Source organism: Leuciscus leuciscus (genome assembly GCF_965113295.1).
Source record: "Leuciscus leuciscus genome assembly, contig: HAP1_SCAFFOLD_367, whole genome shotgun sequence".
Taxonomy (NCBI): Eukaryota; Metazoa; Chordata; class Actinopteri; order Cypriniformes; family Leuciscidae; genus Leuciscus; species Leuciscus leuciscus.
Window position 1 is genome coordinate 53,200 of NW_028118372.1, and position 16,933 is coordinate 70,132.

The following is a 16,933-nucleotide window of genomic DNA, read 5'->3' on the forward strand; positions in this document are numbered from 1 at the left end:
GTTTGCAGGCGTGCGTGTATTACAATAGGCTCGTCCACTGCAATATTGACATTTCCAGAGAAATGTGTGAGAATGGAGGTCGGTCCAGCCGCAGCTGGACTAGGAACACTCTCTTTTCTCCTTTCGCCAGTGACGCACGGAAACCATAGAAACGGTGCTTGGGTGCAGGCGAGCGGGTTGTACAACGCGCTCGTTGGCTGCAAAAATACACATCTGCAGTCGCCTTTTCAGGGAACTGACAGAGCGAGCATTGACTGCATAATTTTATCTGCCGGTAGACCCGGGATCGAACACGGGTCTCTCGCGCGAAAGCCTGAGAATCTGCCACTGGTCCACAGGGAAAGACACATAGGCATTTAGTTAGCACGAGTATTATCAGAGAGCGTCAACATGCTGGCGTTTGTTTGCAGGCGTGCGTGCATTACAACAGGCTCGCTCACTGCAGTATTGATATTGCGGAGGAGCAGTCTCGGAGAAGGATGCCAGGTGAGTCCGCAGAGTCACCATAGGCAGTAACTAGCTCGCAGTGAGGGCAGTCGCCGTCAGCGAGCGCGAGAGCTGCGTGTCCTCAGGAAAGGGGCGTCTTGAAAAAGACGCCCGGCTCTTTTAGTGCAATGAGAGTGTGTGTCGCGGCGGCGAACACACACATACACAAAACACAGTAGCAGAGAAAAGGATATGTACGCCGGAAAGCGTGAGCAGGAACGGCGACTGAAGGCGGCGAGTTGTCGACCGGCAGCTTCAGATGCAGAACTAATCCCACTGAGTGCTTGAATCAGACGGCGCGGCTTCCTCTCAGGATCCAGCGATGCTTAGGCTCGCTGAAGAGATGAAAAACTGACCAAACCAGCCTCTCGGGCCGTATTTATAGCCCCAGCCCCACCCGCTTTCGGCGGGACATGACGTAGAGGGCACGAAGCACCCTCATTGGTTATGACGTCATGAGGGGCCTCTATCGATAGGCTGGTGCAGTTGCCGCAGAGCAGCCAATGGGCGCGCGAGCTGTCTCGCCCATGTCTGCATGCTGCTGCAACGCGTTTTGCATTATTACAAAATTAAGGATAATTTTTGGCTTCAATATCTCGAGGAAAAGAGGTTTTCCCCTAGCGTAAGATACTTACGCAACGCAAGTACGAGAGAACCTCTCGTAAGAGAACAATCTTTCCCTTTCGTTCGGGAACTCCTACGTCTCGTCGGAGGAGTTTCCAACGAATTGGGATCACGCTAGGGAGACCAATTGCCTTCGAGTGAATTAAAACGAGCCAATAACATTGGCATGCAAGATTTGCATCCCGCGGCCCGCCTACCAGCGCGGGTATAAAGTGGAAGCAAGCGCATACACAAACGCTTTCTGCTTCGGAGCCGACCAGTTGTGTCCTCTGAGTGTATGAGCGTTTTGGATTGTGTTTCCGTGAAGCTCAACGAGTCTGCTGTTTCGGGACCTCTTTTGTGTTGGTGTTACGGCGCGGCAGTGATCTTCGCGATCTCCCGGATCCCATCTGTCACTTCAAGCGATCTGCTTTTTCAAAAGAGCTGTTGTCACAGCTGGTATTCGGTTGAGTGCACACAGTGGGCTTGCAGTTTCCCCGCTGTGTTGCCGCGTTTATCCCTGCGTGCTTCAGCACACTAAAAAGAGCTTTCTCTGAAAGAGCAACACGAGTGAAGATCGCGTCCTTTTAAGGATTATTTTTCACCCGTGTGTTTCTGGGTGCGGTCAATATCTGCCTCCGGTTGATGGTCACGATCGCTGCCTCACGTGCTTGGGCCTCGCGCACGCTGAGGCAGCGTTCGTGAATGAGTCATGTTCTCATTGCGGGAACATGACCATCGCGACACTGAGATCAAGACTGAGATCCCTCAGACGAGGGGGAGTCCCTTTGGCGATTCCCCGATCTAGCGCTTCTTCTGGTTCAGTTCAGAAAAAGCCTACTTCGGCTAATCCCATTGGTGATCTGAGGATTACTGTGAGGAATAACCCGCCGGGTGAAAGACCCCCACGGGCCCCTCAATCCTCCGTGTCGCTGCCATCGGAGTCTTCGACGGAGACGGCCGGGCCATCTCGTGTGGTTCCGGTCGTTTCCTTCGGAGCTCCACCGGACGATCAGATGTCGATCGCTGCATCGGCGGGAGAGCGGTCATCTTCTGGGGAGGACGACCCGGCTGCGTTGCCCCCTTCGGGTGTGGTAGCGTTGCCCGAGTCGGACCCGGAAATGGCCGCTATGCTTGCCCGGGCGGCCGCGAGTGTCGGGCTCGTGTGGAATCCTCCACCGTGTCCCGAACCCTCGCGGCTCGACGATTGGTATCTCGGGGCGGGTCGTGCTGGTTCTCAGCGCGCCGCTCCAGTGCCTTTCTTTCCGGAAGTGCATGACGAGGTGACGAGGTCGTGGAAGGCCCCTCTGGCGGCCCGACACAGATCGACTCCCTCCTCCTCCCTCACCACTCTCGATGGCGGGGCAGTGAAGGGATACGAGGGCATCCCCCCAGTGGAACGATCTGTGGCGATGCATCTGTGTCCCAAGACCGCGTCCACCTGGCGGGGTAACCCCTCGCTCCCCTCCCGCGCCTGTAGGTTCTCTTCTGGTTTGACCGGAAAGGCCTATAGTGCGTGTGGGGAAGCTGCTTCTGCCCTGCATGCCATGGCGCTTCTCCAGGTTCACCAGGCGAAGGCGCTATGCGACATGCAGGAGGGTGGTACTGATCCAGGGGTGCTCCAAGAGCTGCGTACGGCGACGGACCTTGCCCTACGGGCGACGAAAGTCACCGCACGTTCCCTGGGTCGGGCGATGTCCACTCTTGTGGTCCAGGAGCGACATCTGTGGCTCACCCTGGCTGATATGAAGGAGTCGGACAAGAGTAAGCTCCTGAACTCCCCCATATCCCAGGGTGGGCTCTTCGGCGACGCGGTGGAGGATTACGCCCAACAGTTCTCCGCCGCCCAAAAGCAGTCGGAGGTGATCAAACACATCATGCCACGGAGACAGGGTGCTGCTGCCCAGTCTTCACCGGCTGCGCCTCCGGCTGCTCGTCGCCGAGGGCGCCCTCCTGCCGCCGCCTCCGCCCCTGCTCAGCCTAGGCAGCAGCCTCCACCTAAGCAGCAGGGTGCCGGCCGCAAGAGAGCCGCCCAGCCTGCTCCCAGCGCCTCTAAACCTCCAGGCAAGAGGAGAGGGAAGAGACCCTGAGACAGGCGACCCAGGGGACATGCCTGCTGCTCTACGGGAGTGTGCCTCTGCACCACTCCTTCCCCCGGAGGAGGGCCGGGTGGAGAATCTTTTGTTTCCTTTGATTTCTGTTCCGCCGCTGGCCAGCAGACCAGCGGTACCCAAAGTTTCAATAAAAGAGCAGTTTCCATTTCCCCTGGGTCAAACACGGTCGAGACTGGTAGTCCAGGACGACGCTCATTTGCCTCGCCACTCCCAGTCTCCTCCTGCCAAGAGGGCCAGAATGACAGTGTGCGCCGCCACGTTGCCTCGCCGCTCTCATTCCCCTCGTCCCAGTGCTCAGATGACAGTGATGCCGCCCCGGCCTCATCACTCTCATCTCCCACTGGTCAGGGAGGTGCGGAAACCTGGACTCGATCCCCTCGGGTGTCGTTCCTCGTTTCCCCTCCCTCCTTCGCCTCGGGGCGACGAACAGTCGAACACCTCCGTGCCTTCCCTGTCGTCTGCCCCCGCGTGGAAGCAGGCTCCACTTCCGGCCGCTTCAGTGCCTCCGGAGTCGAGTCCCTGCCTTCCACCTCGCTGCCCCACCCCGGGTACGCCGGTGGTCCGGGTCGGGTCACTGGTACGGTTCTTCGAAGCCTGGCTAGCGCTTCCCAGGCCGTCCCGGTGGCTCACCCGTACCATCCGGCTCGGCTACGCAATTCAGTTTGCTCGCCGGCCTCCCAGGTTCAGGGGCGTCCGCTTCACCCATGTGCGGTCAGTGGATGCCCCTGTCTTGCGGAAAGAGATCGACGTCCTGCTGGCGAAGGACGCGATCGAGCCGGTCCCTCCAGCCGAGATGAGGTCTGGGTTCTACAGCCCTTACTTCATTGTACCCAAGAAAGGCGGTGGGTTACGGCCAATCCTGGACCTGCGGGTTTTGAATCGGGCCCTGCACAAGCTCCCGTTCAAAATGCTCACGCAGAAACGCATCTTCGAATGCATCCGTCCCCAGGATTGGTTTGCAGCGATCGACCTGAAGGACGCGTACTTTCATGTCTCGATTCTTCCTCGACACAGACCGTTTCTTCGGTTTGCTTTCGAGGGTCGGGCGTATCAGTACAAAGTCCTACCCTTCGGGCTGGCCCTGTCGCCCCGTGTGTTCACGAAAGTCGCGGAGGCGGCCATTGTTCCCATGAGAGAACATGGCATTCGCATTCTCAACTATCTCGACGACTGGCTTATAATAGCTCACTCGCGAGACCTGTTGTGCGAACACAGGGACATGGTGCTTCGGCATCTCAGCCGGTTGGGGCTTCAGGTCAACTGGGACAAGAGCAAACTCTGCCCCACGCAGAGGATCTCTTATCTCGGTATGGAGCTGGACTCGGTCAGCCGGACTGCGCGCCTCACGGAGGAGCGCGTCCAGTCAGTGCTCAACTGCCTCAAGTCCTTTCAAGGCAGGTCAGCGGTCCCACTGAAACAGTTTCAGAGGCTCCTGGGGCATATGGCAGCCGCTGCCGCTGTAACGCCGCTCGGCTTGCTGCATATGAGACCGCTTCAGCGCTGGCTTCACGACCGAGTCCCGAGATGGGCGTGGCAGAGCGGCACGTTCCGGGTGAACATCACCCCGCACTGTCGCCAAACCTTCAGTCCTTGGTCAGACCCTGCGTTTCTACGGGCCGGAGTGCCCTTAGTCCAGGTGTCCAGGCATGCTGTAGTGTTCACAGATGCCTCCGCCAACGGCTGGGGGGCCACGTACAACGGGCATGCAGTTTCGGGTCTGTGGACGGGGCCCCAACTGCATTGGCACATCAACTGCCTAGAGTTGCAAGCAGTACGCTTAGCCTTGTGCCGCCTCAGAGGCTTACTTCGTCACAGGCATGTACTGGTCCGTACGGACAGCACTGCGACCGTTGCGTACATCAACCGTCAAGGTGGTCTACGCTCCCGTCGTATGTCGCGACTCGCCCGCCATCTCCTCCTTTGGAGTCAGAAGCATCTGAGGTCGCTTCGAGCCATTCATGTCCCTGGTGTGCTCAACCGTGCAGCCGACGAGCTCTCACGGCAGCCCCCTCTTCCGGGAGAATGGCGACTCCATCCCCAGGTGGTCCAGCTGATATGGGGAATCTTCGGAGCCGCTCAGATAGATCTGTTTGCCTCTCCGGACACGACCCATTGCCAGTTGTTTTATTCCCTGACCGAAGGAACTCTCGGCACGGACGCACTGGCGCTCAGCTGGCCCCAGGGCCTTCGCAAATATGCGTTTCCCCCAGTGAGCCTTCTCGCACAGACTTTGTGCAAGATCAGGGAGGACGAGGAGCAAGTCCTGCTTGTTGCGCCGTATTGGCCCAACCGGACTTGGTTTGCAGAACTTATGCTCCTCGCGACAGCCCCTCCTTGGCCGATTCCTCTGAGGAAGGACCTTCTTTCTCAGAGACGGGGCACTCTATGGCACCCGCGTCCAGACCTCTGGAGACTCCATGTCTGGTCCCTGGACGGGACGCGGAGGTTCTAGGTGGCCTACCACAGGCTGTGGTAGACACCATCTCTTCCGCTAGAGCCCCCTCTACGAGGCGCCTCTATGCGTTGAAGTGGAACCTATTCGTCGGTTGGTGCTCTTCCCGCCGGGAAGACCCCCGAACTTGCCCGATCAGTGTCGTGCTTTCCTTCCTGCAAGATGGGTTGGAGCGAAGGCTGTCTCCCTCCACCCTCAAAGTGTATGTTGCCGCAATAGCTGCACATCACGATGCAGTAGAAGGTAAGTCCTTGGGAAAGCACGACCTGATCCTCAGGTTCCTCAGGGGTGCTAGGAGACTGAATCCTCCTCGTAATCAGCACCCCGTACCCTCTTGGGATCTGACTTTAGTGCTCAGAGCACTCCAGAATCCACCTTTTGAGCCCTTGCATGCAGTCGATTTGAATATCCTGTCAATGAAGACAGCCCTCCTGCTCGCTTTGGCGTCCATCAAGAGGGTAGGGGACCTGCAGGCATTTTCGGTCGACGAATCGTGCCTAGAGTTCGCGCCGGACTTCTCTCACGTTGTTCTGAGACCCCGGCCCGGATATGTGCCCAAGGTTCCTACCACTCCTTTTAGAGATCAGGTAGTGAACCTGCAAGCGCTGCCCCCGGAGGAGGCAGACCCAGCCCTGGCTTTGCTCTGTCCTGTTCGCGCTCTGCGCTGCTACATTGACAGGACACAAAGCTTTAGGACCTCAGACCAGCTCTTTGTCTGTTACGGAGGCCAGCAGAAGGGGAAGGCTGTCTCCAAGCAGAGGTTAGCCCACTGGTTAGTGGATGCTATCGTCCGGGCTTATGAGTCCCAGGACGTGCCTTGTCCACCTAGGTTGAGGGCACACTCTACTAGGAGTGTTGCCTCCTCCTGGGCTTTGGCTCAAGGCGCCTCGCTGACAGATATCTGTAGAGCTGCGGGCTGGGCGACACCCAACACGTTCGCTAGGTTTTATAGCCTTCGTGTAGAACCTGTTTCCTCCCGTGTACTCGCTTCGGCCAGTAGCGCGAGGAATTAGGTTAGTGTCGGCTTGATACGCCATTCTCGCCCCAGGGGCCAGATACGTGCGTTATTCTGCTCCGTTGGTTACCCAACAAACGGCTAACCTCGTGAGTTCCTCCGTCATCCCCCCCGGCGACAGGCGAGGCGGATCGCCGGTCGCCAGGCTTGTTACCTCTCTCTTGAGCTGAGTACAGGCTGGGGTCCTATGTAGTGGTCCCTATGGCGACCCCATAGGTGTTTTCCACGTTCGGTTACCCTCCGGGTTAGCCAGTGTCTTCCCCTTGACAGACTCTGTCTGTCGTCTCTGCTGAGTACGCTCCCACCCTCCAGGCTGGGACTACCTCAGAGACTGCCGTGTGTTCACTACCCTACGGGCTAGTGCACATGTGTTTTCCTAGTGCCTCCCTTCGGGCAGGTTATGGGCTCCGCAGCGTTCCCTTCTACATCTTGGGCACGCTTTCCCAGTGTTATCCAATGTCCACTGAGCGGGTCTTGCGGAACAGCAGTGTGACTCTCCCCAGCTAAGCTTCCGCACATAGGAGTTAAGTTTCAAGAAACTGCGGCTGAAGCTTAGGCAGGGCGCTGGAAGGGGCCAGCATCATGGCGTTTTATTAGGGATCCCAATTCGTTGGAAACTCCTCCGACGAGACGTAGGAGTTCCCGAACGAAAGGGAACGTCTCGGTTACGTATGGTAACCCTCGTTCCCTGAGTAGGGAACGGAGACGTCTCGTCCCGTCGCCATGCTGCTGTACCTTCGCGGAGGACTGGACACTGTTCGGCTCCTCAGCGAAAAGCGTTTGTGTATGCGCTTGCTTCCGCTTTATACCCGCGCTGGTAGGCGGGCCGCGGGATGCAAATCTTGCATGCCAATGTTATTGGCTCGTTTTAATTCACTCGAAGGCAATTGGTCTCCCTAGCGTGATCCCAATTCGTTGGAAACTCCTCCGACGAGACGTCTCCGTTCCCTACTCAGGGAACGAGGGTTACCATACGTAACCGAGACGATTCAAATATAATTTGCCGACATGTGTTATTCATATCAGACAAACATAGTGGAAGTAACTATAAAGTTTACTCTTTTCTTCTCAGTTCACCGGCCACTTTCTTGTATTTATTTCGGGAGAAACTGATGAATTCACGTGCTGTAAATCCGACTGACAGGACAACATGACATTGCGGCGCCCATCTCATGATCAAGATTATGTATAAAGGTTTTTAAACGACCAAACACACTCACTTACACGTATTTGAGAATCAGAATATCAGATAGGCTAGTTGATGACTTGGTAAGCAAGTTTGTGAATATTTTGAATAAAAAAGGAAAAGCGAAATAAAAGTGACACATCTGTCATACAGTATTATTGTGGCTGCGGTGTATCGCGTGACGCGTTGCCATGGAAACATTAAAGGGAACGTTTGCCTTGAAAAAACTCACTCTGGGGGTGAGGGGTGTCAGTTAGAATATTTTAAACTTACGCGTGAAAGGGTTAAAGAAAAGATCGAAAATAAATATTTGTGTGTGCTGTAAAGTGGTTAGAAAAAAATGTAATCGGAATCGGCTAAAATCGGTATCGGCAGGTCAAACTCAATGAAAAATCGGAAATCGGAATCGGCCTAGAAAATTGTAATCGGTGCATCTCTAATTTCTAATAGTGAGCTGAGTGCATGTGCGGCTTCAAGAGAGCAAAAATACAGATATGTTGTACTTCATTTATGCTATTTTATATCTTTTCATCATCTTTATCTCTCTATAAACACCCATTTCAATCATTTTATATTACCGTTTAATCTTGTGTGCCATGTTGTCTTCACCAGAAATTTAGAGAGAAGTGAACACCTCCACCTCAAAGTTTTTATCATCAAAGGATGATGTTGTGAAGCATACATTTTTCATCACTGTTGCTTCAGTATAATAAGACTTTTTGAATTTGTGCTGGTGAGATTAATTCTCATTAAGAAATTTAACAAAGATTCTTTAATAGTCTGCTCATTCTTAGCACTTTGTCTTCTGCTTCTTGCTCTTCCACTGCCTCTGTCTATCTCTTGGGCTGATAGAAGAATTAAAGTGTTGACTATATTTAATATTAAAACCAACTTTGTGATAGATCTAACTTTCTTAGTGATAAGAAATCTGGGGCAGACAAGATGGTTTCCAACCTCTGGTTTCACAGACAAAGCTCTCAGACTAAAATGCATGTTGAGCTTTTTTAACTGAACCAGTTACCACAATACGCACAATACTTAAAGGTATTTAGCAGTGATATTGCTAGAATTGTCTATTTACAGCAAAGTAAGCTGATTGCCTGCACAGAATATGATAACATTATAATATAACAATATAATATGTAACAAAGTTTACAGTATCTTCGTAAATGAATTAAAAACATAAAAAAATGTACAAATAAAAAAACACACCTGATGCACATTCCTTATTCTTTATTTTCTGGAAGTAGATTTTAAAAACCTTGCTGTATTTTTGTGTATTTAATTAAGAGGAAGTACTCCGCCATCTTACTCCGACGAAAGTGACTTGAACGAAACGACTTCCCACCTTGTAAATACGAACTTTCCAGGAGGACATGAATGCACCATAAGGCCTAATTCTGGCTTAGTCTAAGCCCTGTCTGTGAAACAGGGCCTAAGTGTACTAAATTAACTTAAATGTACTAAATTAACTTAAATGTAACTAAAGAAAGTATAAAGTCGTAATTTATATTTGCACATAACAGGATGTTTAATTTGTCCTGTTTTCTCTGAAAACGTTGTTTAGAATTGGGCTGTTTTGAACTGGTTTTGAACTTGCTTCAACACTGCCTCATTGGGGTCTGTATCGAGAGTTTAGGGACAGTCCCTTAGTTCGGGCAGTGTTTAAAATATTTGGTTCTGCACTATATGCTGTTGATTACATTCCATGATAAAACGCACCTGCTCTGCAGGTGAAAACATGTATAGTTAGCTCGCGCCGCGCAATTCAAACATAGCAGTATTTCGTCTCACATTTCACTTGCGTGTTTAGTGTTCAATAATTAATAAACCCGACATAATCAAAGAGATTTGGCCAATTTAGTAATCGACCATCTACCAATGGGAACGACAACTACGCGAATTAACCTGGCCCCTCGTGTTCACGCAACCAATCGTTAAACCGTGCAAACGTTTATGATATGCAACGTTTTAACTTACAAATACTTTAAAAAAGTGTTCAGCTGTTGTTATACAGGCATACTTACATTCAAAACAGTTCTTCATGATGCAGCACGCCTCGCTTCAGTCGCTTGCTGAATGCATGTGCACAATACATATTGCGCATGCGTGGATTAAGTCATAATTACGAGAAAGTTTCTCATTATTACGAGAAAGTTTCTCATTATAATGAGATGTTAAGTCATTATTATGAGAAAGTTTCTCATTATTACGAGATGTTAAGTCATTATTACGAGAAAGTTTCTCATTATTACGAGATGTTAAGTCATTATTATGAGAAAGTTTCTCATTATTATGAGATGTTAAGTCATTATTACGAGAAAGTTTCTCATTATTACGAGATGTTAAGTCATTATTATGAGAAAGTTTCTCATTATTATGAGATGTTAAGTCATTATTACGAGAAAGTTTCTCATTATTACGAGATGTTAAGTCATTATTACGAGAAAGTTTCTCATTATTACGAGATGTTAAGTCATTATTACGAGAAAGTTTCTCATTATTACGAGATGTTAAGTCATTATTACGAGAAAGTTTCTCATTATTACGAGATGTTAAGTCATTATTACGAGAAAGTTTCTCATTATTACGAGATGTTAAGTCATTATTATGAGAAAGTTTCTCATTATTACGAGATGTTAAGTCATTATTACGAGAAAGTTTCTCATTATTACGAGATGTTAAGTCATTATTACGAGAAAGTTTTATCATTATTATGAGATGTTAAGTCATTATTATGAGAAAGTTTCTCATTATTATAAGATGTTAAGTCATTATTACGAGAAAGTTTCTCATTATTATGAGATGTTAAGTCATTATTATGAGAAAGTTTCTCATTATTATAAGATGTTAAGTCATTATTAAGAGAAAGTTTCTCATTATTATGAGATGTTAAGTCATTATTATGAGAAAGTTTCTCATTATTATAAGATGTTAAGTCATTATTAAGAGAAAGTTTCTCATTATTATGAGATGTCAAGTCATTATTATGAGAAAGTTTCTCATTATTATAAGATGTTAAGTCATTATTACGAGAAAGTTTCTCATTATTACAAGAAAGTTTCTCATTATTTTGAGATGTTAAGTCATTATTACGAGAAAGTTTCTCATTATTACGAGAAAGTTTCTCATTATTATGAGATGTTAAGTCATTATTATGAGAAAGTTTCTCATTATTATGACTTAAAGAATCTTTTTTTTTTACTCAACGTGGCGGAAACGGGCTTCCATACCAGCAGCCTTTCCTATTTTTGTGTTTTTAAGTAGTGTTGTGTCTGTTGTATTTCTATCCCTCTCTGAGGTTTTTAACGTCTCTCTCAATGTGACTATACTATCTTTTAAACCTGCAGAAGAATTGATTAAAAGTGTCTGGTAAATCGCTGTTGTCTATACCATTCAATTTTATTGGATACCCTGTTCTGCATACAGGCTGATTAATGGCTGCCATAGTTTTAATACCTTGCCAGGCTGCCTTTAGATCCCCACTATTATATGGATTTTCAGTTGTATTCTTGTACTGGATTTTTGCTTTTCTTATTTCATTTTTAACTTCTCTTGAGACAGCTTTTTTCTCTACCAGGTCCCCTAAATATAATGTATTTTTATAAACACTTTAAACACATTTAAACACTTTTCAGTTCCTTCGTTACCCAAGGCTTGTTATTAGGATAAATGACCACCTTTTTAGATGGAATAACCATATCATCTAAAAAGGTGGTCATTTATCCTAATAAATTTGCTGTTGATCACTACTAATCTGGCGACATATGCATGCAGGAAAAATCATGAAAATTATTTCACAGACTTTATTCTTTTTTATAAACTTGTTTACATGAGATGGGCAATTTGTTATTTATTGTTATTATTGATATTTTGATGCATGTTTTTGCTCCATGGATTGCTACATATGTAGCCCTTAACTAGTGGCAAGCTTCTGAAACTGACTGCTATGCAGAAAAATCAGTTAGGCAACAATGTTAAATATTCTTTATATAAATATTTTAAATAAAGTTGAACAAATATTTTCCCTATAGAAATGGGTTTTGACTTGGTGTGTGCCAAATGTAGTGTTATTATCAGGGATTTTAAGGTATGGTTGAGGTGATTTTGTTTTGCAACCTTCAGAAAACTTTGACTTCAAAAAGGTGTGGCTCATTCATTTTCTGTCCGATTACAACAAAACATACATCATTTTGAATTTTCTTTTCACATATATTGTTTATTAGCACTTCTGTTTGTCTGTGTCTCAACACAAATGGATTAAGTTAACTTAACATTTTACAAATTTAATTTAATTTGACATAATACAATTGAGTGCAAATGACAATTAAATAAAATTAAAAGGTTTGTGTTGCTTTAGCTCATTTTAATTAAGTAAAGAAACAAACAGCAAACATCTTTTTTGGGGGGAGAAAATGGTCAATAGCCAAGTTTACATCCAGTTTTTGCACTGTTTTGTCATCGACAAAGTGAATGTGCGTGAAAAGAGTAGCCTGTTTCCATTCAATTTACCTTTTAGCGATAAAATGGTGTGCGTAATGACGTCGTCCTTAAAAAATGAATTGTCGCTTAACTTTTGTTGTATTGCGGAAAAAAATCTGCCCTTGAGCCGTTTACATATATAATTTCGTGTATCGCAAATTACCAAGCCTGGGTTTGGACGCAGACATTGTAAAATTTAATAAATTTTAGGATCCATAAAAAATATTGGTACAGTGAAATGTTCAGTCTTTGCATAGCAACACTCTTTAAATGTAAGCAACACTTGAACATGCAAAGCCATTCGCGGCGGTTTAACTAGATCAGTCTAATTCAGATCATTCAAAGCAATATAAGTTATTTGTTCTGGTTTACTGTCAGTTCAGTCCTATTCGGACGCTAATATTGTTTCTCATGGGCTCGTCCGGTATTTTAAACATTTACGGGGGTAAGTCGGTGATTTTATTGCCGTCCGAATCCATAATGTCAGTGTTTATTCTCACCCAACCCGCGTAAAAATCCCTGGCCAAATTAGTACCTACTGTTTTTTGACAAACAAGTCGTGTGGTAATTTGATTGCCGTCTGAATCCACATCTCTGAGTTTACAAGAAGAGATTCAAAATTCACTGTTTAAATCCTTTTTGATCACTGCCGAGCACCGTACGTAAGATGTACACTTTTATTACTGAAATGCTAGCCTGGTTAAAACCAGACCATTCTCAGTAGTAACTGAGTTACTACTGGCAAAGCTTCATTAATAATCATTTCCAAAGGGGTGTCACCAACGGACGTCGCTCAAATGCCTCTGGGCGCAATTGACCGTTCGCAAAACCCCGCCCTCGAACGGTCCTCGTCCAATCCTAGCTCAGCAACTGTAACTAAGGAGAAGGACCCCCGTCAAACATTGCAATTTCAGCAAGATGGTGAAACGATGCGCCTATGGCACATGCAAGTCTGACACCAGGTACCCCAAAAGTTTAGAGGGAGGGGTCGTTTTTTTTTTTGCCTTTCCAAAGCCCAAGACCCAAGCGGAAAGATGCCGACAATGGATTAAGCAGTGTGGGAGACCTCCCTCACAGCTAAATGCCTCGAAGATTAATAAGCATACATGTCTGCTCTAAGGTAAGTAAGTTAAAGCTAGCGACCTAACTTAGCATATCAATTATCAATAAGTAGTTTAAGTACTCTTACTCTTAAAACACTTTTCAGTTTTAATGATGTCCTGTATGAACAAAATGACGGAATACGTTTTTATGTTTCCACTGTTCGATCGCGCCCGTGCCTCTCTCTCTCTGACACACACACACACACACACACACACACACACATATTCCAGCATTGCAATCTTGACATCGGAGCCTGTTCATTATGCTGCGTTCACACCAAACGCGAATATAGCGTCAAATTCGCGTGTATCGCGTCTAGTTCGACGCTTGAACATTTTGAATCCATTCGCGCGTCCAAAGCGAATAGGACGCGAGCGAGCGAGTGCAGTATGAAATGTTTAAAGACACGTAGAACATATGCGATGATGAAAGGTTAAACTTGAGAGGTGGGGAAACTGTAGGCTACTTGTTTAGGCTGGTCGTCATCCTTAGCTTAGCTGGCATAGCTAACATGTCATACCTCTGATAGAACAGGTAGAAACTGAATCTTTGTAACCTAAACTAGATTGTTAGCACTAGGTCTGACACATGACAGAGAATGTTGGCTGGGAAAATATTACAAATTTAAAACGTAGGCTATTTACCCGGCAGTGCAGGAACATGACTGGTCCACAAGGCTGTGCTGGTTGCATTGCAAGAACAGGTCGTGAGGTTTCTCATTCTTGGACTGAGACCGGTACACCTTTGCCTCGATTGTTGTAATATTCCCGTTTTTTCTTATTTTAACATTTTGAACATATCCCTCCACTGCATATTGCAGCCATTTCTGTCGTGCCCTGGAGGATATGTCTGCTGCATTACTCCAAAACCAATTACTTATACCAATAGGTATGGAGCTCAACCCAGCCATGGCTATGTGTCTGGTTCTCAATTGTTTGACGGGCGTAGTAACAATAACTAGGAGACGTGGATTTTGCGAACGGTAGTGGTGGAAATTTTTATTCTTTCCAGAGACTCGTTCATTTTCAGTTCGTTCACCAAAATGATTCGTTCAGATTCGTTCACTGATTTGTTCAGTGACAATTTTTTCCTATTACATAAATACTGCAGCAGGTGGTGAAAAAGAGTGTATTTTATGCTATGTTTTAACGAACGTATTTACTTCCCATACAAAAATGTAATATATGGCCATATATGTACTTATATTTTAAATAGCATGACATATATCTATACATATATTTGACTTATCTGAGAACACAATATATGCCTGCAACATATATCTATACATATATTTGACTTATCTGAGAACACAATATATGACTGCAACATATATCTATACATATATTTGACTTATCTGAGAACACAATATATGCCTGCAACATATATGAACAAACATGTGAAGAAAATATTTGAGTTCATCCATATATGATACCATATATCTGCATATATTACAGTATAGTATTGGTTTCTCGCATATATGGACAACATTAATTATAAATATGTGACATACATATTTGTTTTCCACATATTTAATAAATGTATGTAAACATACACTGTAACCCTTTACTGTAAATTTACAATGAATTTCTTACAGAATTGTACTGTATTTCCATAATACAGTATTAAGCTGTATCTTTTACAGAACAGCTGTAAATATACAGCACATTTCTGTTTTCGTCCTGATAAATTCGTTATATAGGATCATACCATCATACTGACTGAAAAGGCATTGCATTGTGGGATTGATTTCTTTCGCGCTCAATTTTTCTTTCTGCGAATCTGTGAGCAATTTTAAAGCTTTTTTGAGGTTCGGTTCGGTTCGTGTTTCAAACATTAGTTGCCTGTGACGCAGCAGAAAATGGACGACGTTAAAGGTAGCAGCTACCTGAGGACGGATGGAAGAATTTGTCATTGAATAATCTGCGCGTGACGATAAGTGGGATTTAGAGTTTGAGAAGATGGAGAATTGATCAACTGAGTGATACGGTAAGCCAATATATACGTTTTTTTTTTGCGTTCGCATTTCTACATTATTTTCACGTAACGTTATTTGGTTTGATTTTGCGAACGCGGTTTACTACCGTGGCCGCGCAAGCAATTCACTGACTCTGTTCACCTGTTTAACGTTACCAAGTAACGTTAACTTCGACATTTCATATAATAGGCAACCTTTACCATGCTATTTGCATGACGTGCATTTGATATTTTTTTCGTTTTAGGCTTTGTAATCTGATGGCCATTGTTAATGTAAGTGCTTTTAAGTAGTGTTACAGTTATAGTCTATGTGGTAAAAAAAAAATGCTGTCAAATTCTGTCAGGTCTGTGATCGTGCTTTTGAATCGTTGTCAGAATTTTGCTAGCACATGAAAATCCATGTTCCTAATGCTGTTTTCAAATGTAGTGGGCCTATTCCTGATTGCCATCCCATGGTCCTACAACTACTCCCTAATTCAAGGAAGTTAGACGGTGTTATCCTTCAAGCAGATAAGTAGAGATTATTAAGCAAATCTCATTAATTTGTAATATGTTTTATGTTTTGGTTCTGTTGATCAAGGTTGTGCTGTCCTTTTTAAAAATTGTTTCAGGAATTTGCGTCGCTGATGTCCAGCAATCTACATTTGCCAGAAAGTCCACGACTTATTTCCTGGTATGTAAACATTAAAGGGGTAACGTTAGATGAAACCTAAAATGAAAAGCCATCATTTACTCACTCCACTGCAAAATATGTTTTTCTTAATTAGTGTTTTTATTTTGTTTCCAGTCCAGATATCTACAATTCTTACATGAAGAAGCATTTAATAGACACGTAAAAATTGTCTTGTTTTCTGAAAGAATAAGTCAAAATTAAGTGAGTTTATGCTTAAAACAAACATAATTAAATGCCAGTGCATTTTAGCATTCTAACCAATTTAAATTTTTAGTTGAAAAATGTAATTCATAGAACTATGAATAGACAACTACATCGAACCACAGTGGAACCCACAGGAGTTATTTTAATTATTAATATTCTTTTTTAATTTTTTTTTTATTCCATTACAGGTCAATCTCTAAGCAACCAGTGCTGGATATTAAGTTTGGAAGGTCAAGGTGTGTGTGAAGGATCACAGCCTAACTTCATCACTGGCCTGGCAGCGCTGTTTGCCTCCTCCTATGAGTTCAGTTTGCAGTACCAAGAAGAGGCAGCACCTTGAGTTTGTTCAGAGGTTAGTCATTGGCATATTTGCCATTCATATATATATATATATATATATATATATATATATACATATACATATATATATATATATATATATATATATATATATATATATATAATATAATATATTAGACTGAATTGTGTCACTAACCTTGACTTGACAGTATTTATTATGTTGACTACTGGTATGAACAATATGGCCCTGGTTTCCATACAGGGCTTAGCTTAAGCCAGGTCTAGGCCTTAATAAAATTAGGGTATTTAAGCAGCTTTTATAATAATGTATCATAAAAAA

The 16,933-nt window shown here is 45.3% G+C and overlaps 1 long non-coding RNA gene across 1 annotated transcript; it reads left to right on the top strand.

Annotated features, from left to right (window-relative positions):
- Positions 1-15,219: 15,219 nt before the first annotated feature.
- Positions 15,220-16,681, top strand: LOC309491573. The gene is made up of 4 exons (XR_014203191.1): positions 15,220-15,428; positions 15,662-15,689; positions 15,844-16,089; positions 16,482-16,681. It is a non-coding gene; the product is annotated as an uncharacterized lncRNA (long non-coding RNA).
- The last annotated feature ends 252 nt before the right edge of the window (positions 16,682-16,933 follow it).